This window comes from Alligator mississippiensis, chromosome 9 (assembly GCF_030867095.1).
Source record: "Alligator mississippiensis isolate rAllMis1 chromosome 9, rAllMis1, whole genome shotgun sequence".
Classification (NCBI taxonomy): domain Eukaryota; kingdom Metazoa; phylum Chordata; order Crocodylia; family Alligatoridae; genus Alligator; species Alligator mississippiensis.
This window is the reverse complement of record NC_081832.1, coordinates 9,269,439-9,278,618: the sequence shown is the minus strand read 5'-3', so window position 1 is coordinate 9,278,618 and position 9,180 is coordinate 9,269,439.

The window sequence follows — 9,180 nt, the reverse complement described above, 5'->3', positions numbered from 1 at the left end:
GAAGCTACCCCGAGGGTCCCCCCTGCTGCCACTGTTGAGCTCTCTGGCTAGGTACAGATATTCAAATAGCCCAAGGCGGAACGGATCTAAGTTACATGGTTTTCTGTAAGCTGAATAGTCTGGAGTAGTAGCGTGCAGAGGATGCTGTAAAGACATACCCTTTGAGAAGCAGAAAGCAGAGGAGGAGGCAGGAGAGCGTTCACTGCCTGGAACTGCGGTAAATCAGAGAGCCTGCGCCTTTGCAGAGCTCAGCACAAAGGAGTAGACGGTACCATGAAGCATAATGCGCAGGGGCATGCAAGGACACTGCTCCTGAAAAGACACTCCGAAGGAGGAGGGCAAGCTGCCCAGAAGGCGATGGAGGTCCAGTCTGCAGCATGTCGCTCATGGGACTGGGAATCTTTAGTCTCAACCCCTTCCTGCCCATTCCCTCTCGTGGCTCGCAGCAGGCTGGATCTGCAGGGAGCAACTTGGTACCCACTCCCCAGGCAAAGTAAAGAGCTTTGAGTGAGCAGCAGGAGTCTACTGCCCTTCCTCACAATAAAGATCACTTTGCTTGACAGAAGAAGTGGCAGAATCTGGCTGAGAGTCAGGACTTCACAGTCTGGCCCTGGACAAATTAGGAACAACTGATTTATAGGGGAGGCAAAGCAGAGAGCATCACCGCTGTGTAAAGAACAGAGGATTCTGCCCAAATAGGCCACAGGTCTAGTACCTCGTAAAGCCCTTTGAGAATACTGCCCTCCATCAAAATTTCATCCATCGCAAACACACGAAAGTGCGGCTTTCATAGTGATACCACTTCTAACTTCCCCAGTATTGCTCCTCATTTCTCAAACATCTCAACCAGGCTGTGAAGAAGTCTGCTCTCTCCCTCTCATTTTTTTAGAGCCATTTCGTCTGAGGAGAACAGGCTAGTATAAACTGTAGAGTTAATCTCCAAATTGTTGCCTCCAGGGCGGTTGGGGGAATTAACTTCTCTCTACAGCCTATTTTCCCAGCTATGTAAGTGCACCGAAGGGAAGCCTGCACGCCTGGGAGGGGCTCAGAAACTGGCTTCTCCTCTCTCCCCTAGGTCTGGGCCAGACATTTCATAAACCGGTTTGGGCCAAATCACTTAAGTCGGATACTACATTCAACCAGATTTATTTCAAACCGGTTTCAGTCATTTTGAAAATGGTTTCTGTGCACCGAATGTCTGTTCTGTTACAGGTTTAAACCAGTTTCTGATCACTTAAGCTGGTTTATGTGTAATGTCTGTCCCTAGCCTGAAAGCCATTCAGCTTGAGGAGCAAGTCAAGCAGCCTAACTACTCAGAAACACCTGCACTGGGCACCTGGACTGACTCACAGACAGGCAAGTAGCAGGAATGCAGCCTGTGGCCCCACTTTTCCACGCACAGCTTGCAGCACTGCCAGTTTGTGAGTTGTGGGGTGGTGGACGTGCTGTATCAGTCCCAGCTCTTGTGGCTCGGTGCTGCCATGAGACCCCTCAGCTTGCATTGCCAAAAGACATTTCTAGGTCTGATTGCTGCACAGAAGAACTAGAAAAAGTAACCCTAAGGGGTGAAACATCTGTGACCAGCTAAAAAGATCCCAGCATGGAGCACAGAAAAAACTCATGTCCCAATCTGCAAGTTGGTTGCGTGACTCCTTCAGGCTAGAGTCATATTGCATTAGTGCTTTGGGCCTCACTGTGCCGTGTCTGGCCCACCTTATTCATTTAGCTGACATACCCTGATGTGCTAGTACTGCACAGTGAAGATGCAGTGCATACTCCCAGTCTTCCCCGTGCTTTCAAGCTGACTCAGTTACCAGTGCTACTGCCTTCATTTGCCAGAAACTTTGCAGACTTTACTCATATAATTAATTCTGTATGAAGCAACTCAACACCAGAGATGTGGTGTGGCTTTGGCGGGAGGCTGCTATTCTGCTGGTGAATTTAACCACCAGCATAGCACCTTCCTGTCGCTGCTTCTCAGTGAAAATCTGCCCCATTGAGGAAGTACTAGCACACATGTCTCAGACTCCTAGGAAGCCTCAAACAGATGGCATGACATCTGGATTTTTATGTGACAGCTGGATTTCACTCTGTTAGGAGCAAGCGATCTCTTGGGAAGGGATTGCACTACAAGTGTTTCCACCCGGGCCACGTTCTCTTATTGGATTTAGTCATAATTCCCCCCTCATTCCATTGACTTCAGTGGGAGAAGAATTGGCCCAGGGTTTTCTCTCATCACTGTTTTCCAGCACGCAAATATCTGAGTTATTTGCAGCTCTTCCTGCAGTGGAGCTGGCTCCGATTCAGCGGCTGGGAGCCTGTTTCCAGAGCTGTCAGCTCTCTTATCATTTGCTGCTCTGATAATAGCCCTTAAACAAGCTTGACCTTTTGATTGATTTGAACTTTGACCAACATTAAACCACTTGTGCAAGTGGATGAGATCACTTATGCAGCCAGCTGCTCTATGTAACTGCCCTGCAGAAGATACAGTTTTTAAACCTTGCCTTATTCCAAGGCTGTAAAAATAGGGAGGAGCAAATTCCACCAATAGCGATTCACAAGCTGGGCATGGCTAATCAGGAAAGAGATCTTTTGTGATCGTTTCTTGCTGTCCCTGAGGAGAGACCTTCTGGCCCATGCATGCTTGCACTGTAGTAATTATTTTCTTAATAATGGGAATCTTAAGTAAAAAAATCACAGTCTTAAGTAACAAATACATCACAACTTGCATGAAATCAAGATGATGACTACTCACAGGGAATATAGGTTTTGAACAAAATAAACCAATAAATAAAAAAGCTATAGCTAATAGAAAAGCTTCCAGGACAGTTAAACAAACTTGGATGGAAAGATTGGTTATTTAAACACCGTGCTCTTGTCCCATTTGTAAGCCAAATTTTGCAGTGCTCTTACTTGAGAAAAAATGACCAGAAATTGAAAATAGTGAAACTGACTGGTCCACTGTCCAAATGGAAAGAAATAGAAACAAACAGGAGGTAGCAAATGGGAATAAAAAGTATTTTCAATTGTGATCGTCTCTTCTTCGGCCATACTTCTCTGTCAAGGATGATTGTCTTCCATAATGGTCTTATCTGTGTGTTCAAAGATGGCTGATGAGGCCTCTCTGGGATTGACTGCAGCTCAGACATGTTTTTCCACATGGGGTGGGTGGCGCTGGGTTCTTGATTTGGTTTGCAACATGCTGTTTCTGCCACTCCTGCTTTTTCCATTTCATGTTATTGTTGTGAGGTTTCAAAGTATTGAGTTCCCTACAACAGACTCTTCCTCCATTTGGGGCAATCCTGGGTGACAGTCTCCCATGAGCTGACATCAATGTTGCATTTTTTTAAGTTGGCCTTGAGGACATCCCTGAAGTGCTTTCTCTGCCCTCTTGAGCATATGCCTTGGCTGAGCTGGGAGAATAAAACTTGCTTTGGTAGTCTGGAGTCAGACATCTGGATGACATGGCCAGCCCAGCGAAGTTGATGTTGGTTGACTATCGCCTCAATACTCATGGTGTTTGCTTGCAGGAGGACACTAACACTGGTGCATCTGTCTTCCCACTGGATTTGGAGGATCTTCCACAGGCAGCATTGATGGTCTTTCTCCAACAACTTTAGATGTCTCCTGTACATTGTCCATGTCTCAGCTCTGTACAGCAAGGTGAAGATCATGACTGCTTGGTAAACCATGAGCTTGGTTTTGGATCTGATGTGGCGATCTTTGAACACCCATTTATTCAGGAGTCCAAAGGCTGCACTTTCACAGTTGAGGCGATGTTGGATTTCTTCATCAATGTCAGCCTTCTGCGAGAGATGGTTTCTGAGGTATGGGAAATATTTAGCGTTCTCCAGAGTCTCACCATGGATCTGAATTACCAGAGCTGGGGACTGTTCATTAGGAGCCTGTTGGTCTTCTGAATGTTAAGCATCAGTCACATTTTCTTGTATGCCTTGGTAAAGATGTCAAGGACTGCTTGAAGGTCTGTTTCTGAGTGAACACACACTACAGCATCATCCGTATACTGGAGCTTAATGATTGAGTGCAGTGTGGTTTTGGTTTTGGCTCTGAGTCAGCTGAGGTTAAACCATTCAGTAGTTTAGCTCCACTCTGGCTGGAAGCTTGTTGGTGGTCAGATGTAGTATTGTGGCAAGGAATATTGAAAACAGCGTAGGAGTGATGATGCAGCCCTGCTGAACTCCCTTTTTAACCTCAAAGGGATTTGTGATAGATCCATTACTAAGAACTACCTCTCGCATACCATCATGGAGCAGGCAGAGAATGGTGACAAATTTCAGTGGACATCTGTACTTCAGAAGGATGCTCCACAACGCTTCTTGGCTGACAGTTGAAAGTTTTCATGAGGCCAAAGAAGGCCCTGTAGAGAGGTTTGTGTTGTTCCTGGCATTTCTTCTCCAGTTGGTGAGCTGTGAAGATCATGTCAGTTGTGCTTCTCGATGCCCTAAACCCACACTGAAATTCTGGGAGGAGCTTTTCAGCAAGTGAAAGGAGATGGTTCAGGAGGGTTCTTGCAATGATCTTTCCTGTGGTAGACATCAAGGTGATCTCTCTGTAGTTTCCACAGTCAGACTTGTCTCCTTTCTTGAAGATTTGTTACAATCGTGGCATCCCTGAGATCGTCTGGGGTTTCCTCATCATTCCAGATCCTTAAGACGATGGCATGAAGCTGTGATGTGAGCTCCTCTCCCCCCTGCTTGAAGATCTCTCTGGGATGTCATCTGCTCCAGATGCCTTGTTGTTCTTCAACTTCTTGATGGCTTTCCTCATCTCATCAAAGGTTGGGGGGATACTAAGATCATTTCTGACTGGGTGTTGCAGGATGGTGTTGAGAACACTCTCATCGAGAACACAGTCTCGATTGAGAAGGTCTTCAAAATGCTCCTTCCAACAGGCAGTGATGGCTCCCCTTTCCTTGATCAGGTCTCCTCCATCTTTAGGTCTCAAGGGAGTTGGTCCCTGAGTACTCAGACAACAGACAGCATTGTTGACACTGATCAAACCATGTATATTGTGGATGTCAGTGAGATGTTGAATCTCTTTAGCCTTGTCTTCTCACCATATTCATTCTTCATATCGCAGGTCCTCCTTTGGACCTCTGCCTTGGCTGGTTGGAGAATCCATTTCTTTTGCTTGGAGTTGGTGTCATTTTGCCAAGCATAAAAGACTTGCACTTGTGATCAATCAACTCTTGAATCTCCCGGTCATTCTCATCAAATCAGTCTTGATGTTACCTGATAGAGAATCCAAGTGTCTCTTTATAAGGGCTGATGACAGTGGTCTTGAGGGCACCTCACATGCTGCTGACATTCTCCCATTGCTGTTGATCAGAATTCACCAATTTATCTTTGAAGCACTGATGGAAGACATCTCACTTGCTTGGGTCCTCAAGTCCTTCAACGTTGATTTTCCATCAGCATTGCTTCTGCTGCAGCCATTGTTTGAGGTCCAATTTGAGAGACATAACTGTGTGGATGAGTTGGTGATCAGTCCAGCAGTCATCAGCTCCTAGCATAGCTTAGGTCAGGGGTTTTCAACCTTTTTTTTAGTCTAAGTACCTCCAGTGGCCGGACGCTGAGCATGGCCAGACACGGAGCAGGGAGGCGAGGAGGGCATGCAGGCAGGTGGGACAGAGCACTGCTATCCCCCAGGAGCAGAACCAGGGTGGGGCAGGAAAACTCACCAGCTGATGTGTGGCGGTGGCGACCACCACATGTGAGCTTCCCCACCCTGCAGAGGGGTGCCACAGCCCTCGCCTCACCCCAGCCCTGCTCCTGGGAGGTGGCAGCACTCCGTCCCTGCCTGCTTGCGCATACCCTGTTGGACTGGTTCAAGTACCTCCAGGGGTATGCATACCTCTGGTTGACAACCTCTGGTTTAGGTGATGCAGACATATTTGCAATCCCAGGCATGGAGGATGCCATAGTCACTCAGGTGCCAATTCTTAGATCATGGGTTGCATTGCACTCCTGTTTCATCCAAGTACTAGATAACCTTCTTATAACTGCTGTTTTCATACCAGTCCCTGATTAGGAGCTTCCAGACCTCACAATCCTGATTCCATTGCCATTAGCTGGCCACCAAAGGGCTTGGGGAATATGCTGGAAAAGCTGTTTTAATGAAGACACCTGTGCATGACATTTTATCATGGAGAAGCTGCTGCACATCAGCTTCCACACAGCTCTTGACAGAACAGGACCTTGATCCAATGGCAGGGAGACCAAGACAACGGGAGATCTCATTCTGCTGCAGCCTTCATCTGCCTTTGCAGTCATTGAGATTATAACATCTTCTTCCACTTGCCCCGCCGTTGAGGACTTGTAGACCCATGGCTGGGGGCTGGGCATATTTATAGTGGCAACCATACTCGACAGATCACAGCACTGTCAAAGGATATATGTGGCTTTTTAGGAGGGAAAGCATTGCCATCTGCTGTCCTTACCACATCCTGGTGGTGTTGCCACTATTTGGTCTGCAACTGCTTATTCATCTAGAGTTATCCCTGCTTATTTCACAGCCAACCTTCCCTAAAGGTTATCTCTCTAGTTATTTACATGGTAAAGTTGGAGCCTGTTTAAATTATTTAAAAGTGGAACAGGGCCAGAGATTTCACTTTTGCTATTTATTTTATATGGGATTCAGGCATTGCAGTGAAAGATCTATTCCTACATAGGTAGGAATACCAATAATGTCTCCCTTTTGAGGGTACAGGAGAAATATGTTATATATTTGTATGAAGAAGTTACTGAGAGAAGATAATGTGGTTCATCTTATTTCTAGTGATAGCAAGTTCTGTAGTCCACCGCCTGGGAAAGCTCTGGTCACTACACTTAAGTCTCTCCCCAAGTGGGTATTCATGTTATAGTTTGGATAGAACATCGGCATTCTAAAAAGTCGGGATAATATATGAAGAAGCGATTTCTCAGGGAGCAAGAAACAGTATTAGGCCAGAGGACACAGAATGGATACTACAGAAACCAGTACAGGGAACAGCACACCAAAATTACAGGCTCACACGACCAATGTTGCCAAGTAGATTGGCCAGTGCAGTTTGTACCAAGTGAAGTTTTCTAAGAACAAGTGCCTTTACTTCTAGAAATAATGACTTGTCATAACACTGTGTGAAACTCCCAAATGAATGCATGGCCAGGGCTGTTCCTAAGTGGATGGGGTGCAGTGTCTTGGCCTGTTTCATGTGGAGGTGTTAGAGGATGGCTTGCTGCCATGGTCATTTGGACATCCAGCAGCACTGATAATACTGAACGAGCGATTATTTGTGTGCAAATACTTTTCGAATAGGGGTGTTTGATAGTCTAGAAGCAGCAACTCATCAGAGCACTGTGTTCTCCTACCAGCAGTGAACAGTCAAGCAGCTCTCGCAGTAAGCTGGAGACGGCACCTTGATAGAGTGGATGATCAAGGGAAGCCAAATGTGGGATAACCGCTGGAGTCGTGGAGCCAACCTTTTCAACAGGCATGCCACGAATTAGATCTGCCCCCAATCCATCACATGCCAAACGGTGAGGTTGCCTGTGCCCTTGCGACACCTGTGCAGCAGGTTAGCATTAGAGCAGGACAACGTGCACGGATCCCCATGCTAAGTACCAATGGCAAGGTTAAACTCTAGTGGGATCTACTGGTGGGATCATCCTCCCTCTCTTGCACTAGCCCTACGAGCCATGTTAAGAGCTATTATGCTTATCTTCTAGTGCTTATCTTCTGCAAGCCATTATACTAGACTGCTGGCACCTTTTCTTTCTGCTAGCTCTAGTAAAGAATCCACCATGGCACTTGATTACACTAGACTGCCCTTTGTACAAGATGTTGCCAGGAGTCTTCAAGACAAGTTCAGCCATACAGTACCACCCTGAATGAAACCAGAGAGAAGAAACCTGAGGGAGAGATACACTTTACAAAGCCCATTTCTTTAACAGGGCATATGAAAGAGATAAGAGAGTCCCAAGGTCCATGGAGAAGACCTTGAACAACCCTCCAGTAGTCAGGGAATGAAACATCACCTTTTTATCCTTAGACCAAGCCCCCAAAACTAGTATTTATAAAGTGTGTATAGTTTCATGCTGTCCCATGGATTCACTTCCCCATTCATGTTTGGAAGGTTAAATAAAGTTAGTATCTCGTAAAATATTAATGAAAGAAGGCATCGTATTGAGCCCTTGAAACATCGGACGTATGTTCAATATTTGCCACTATCTCCATAGTGAGGAGTTTCATCGTGTTTAGCTGCAGTTCTCTGCTTAAAGGGCTTACCGTGCACTCATTACTACCAGCCTGGCAAGCGCTATAAACCTGTCATTGTGAAGTATGATGGTTCAGAGATGATCAGATATAACTCTTAGCCCAACATGGTTATTTGAAGTTAATCCACAGAGTGCATCTCAGTTGCAAGAGTTAATGTTACCAACAATTTCTGCAATGGAAACTGTTAAATAAGCATGACGAGAGAGATTAAATAAAATGGAGTATACTACCTGTCCCTGTAACCTTATCCAGCAAATGCAAAGTGATTAGGGTATAATAGGAGGTGTCAAATCTTAATGACTGCATGAGCAGAAAAAAGAAAATCTTTTGAAATCTAAATAAACTACCTTCTCTCAAGAGACTTTATGAGACCCCATTTCAAAGCAAACAAAATCACCAGAGAAAATACTTTCAAGGACGTGATTATCAAAAGGAGGCAGGAGCAACTGTGCAATGTAAAGATCCAATCTGTCTGCAAATACCTGATGTCACATTAAAACCAATCTATCTAATCAGAGTATCTGAAGATCAGGCCTGTTGGTTGGATGCTTAACTAGTCATGTCCTGATTATCTGCCCTTGTAAAATCTGGCCTGAAAAGAACAAGAAGGATTTTCTCCAGAGAGCTGTGATCATTTTGCAACATCTGGGTGCAACTGTACGAAGTGTCTTGCAGGTGTTTCTAAGCGGCTTGTGTTAAGACAGATGCTGTAATAGGATTGAGCTGGTTTCCTGGGTTCCTGCGCTGTGGGCGGCCGTCATCAGATGAGTGAATCCCAGCAGGCTAGGAGGGTCATCACACCAGATGATCTCAAGACAAATGAGAGCACAAATGAGTTGCAGCCTGTGGCACCTCATGTCTCCTCCCGGCAGCACTCAGATTATCTCAGATCACTGGAGTTCT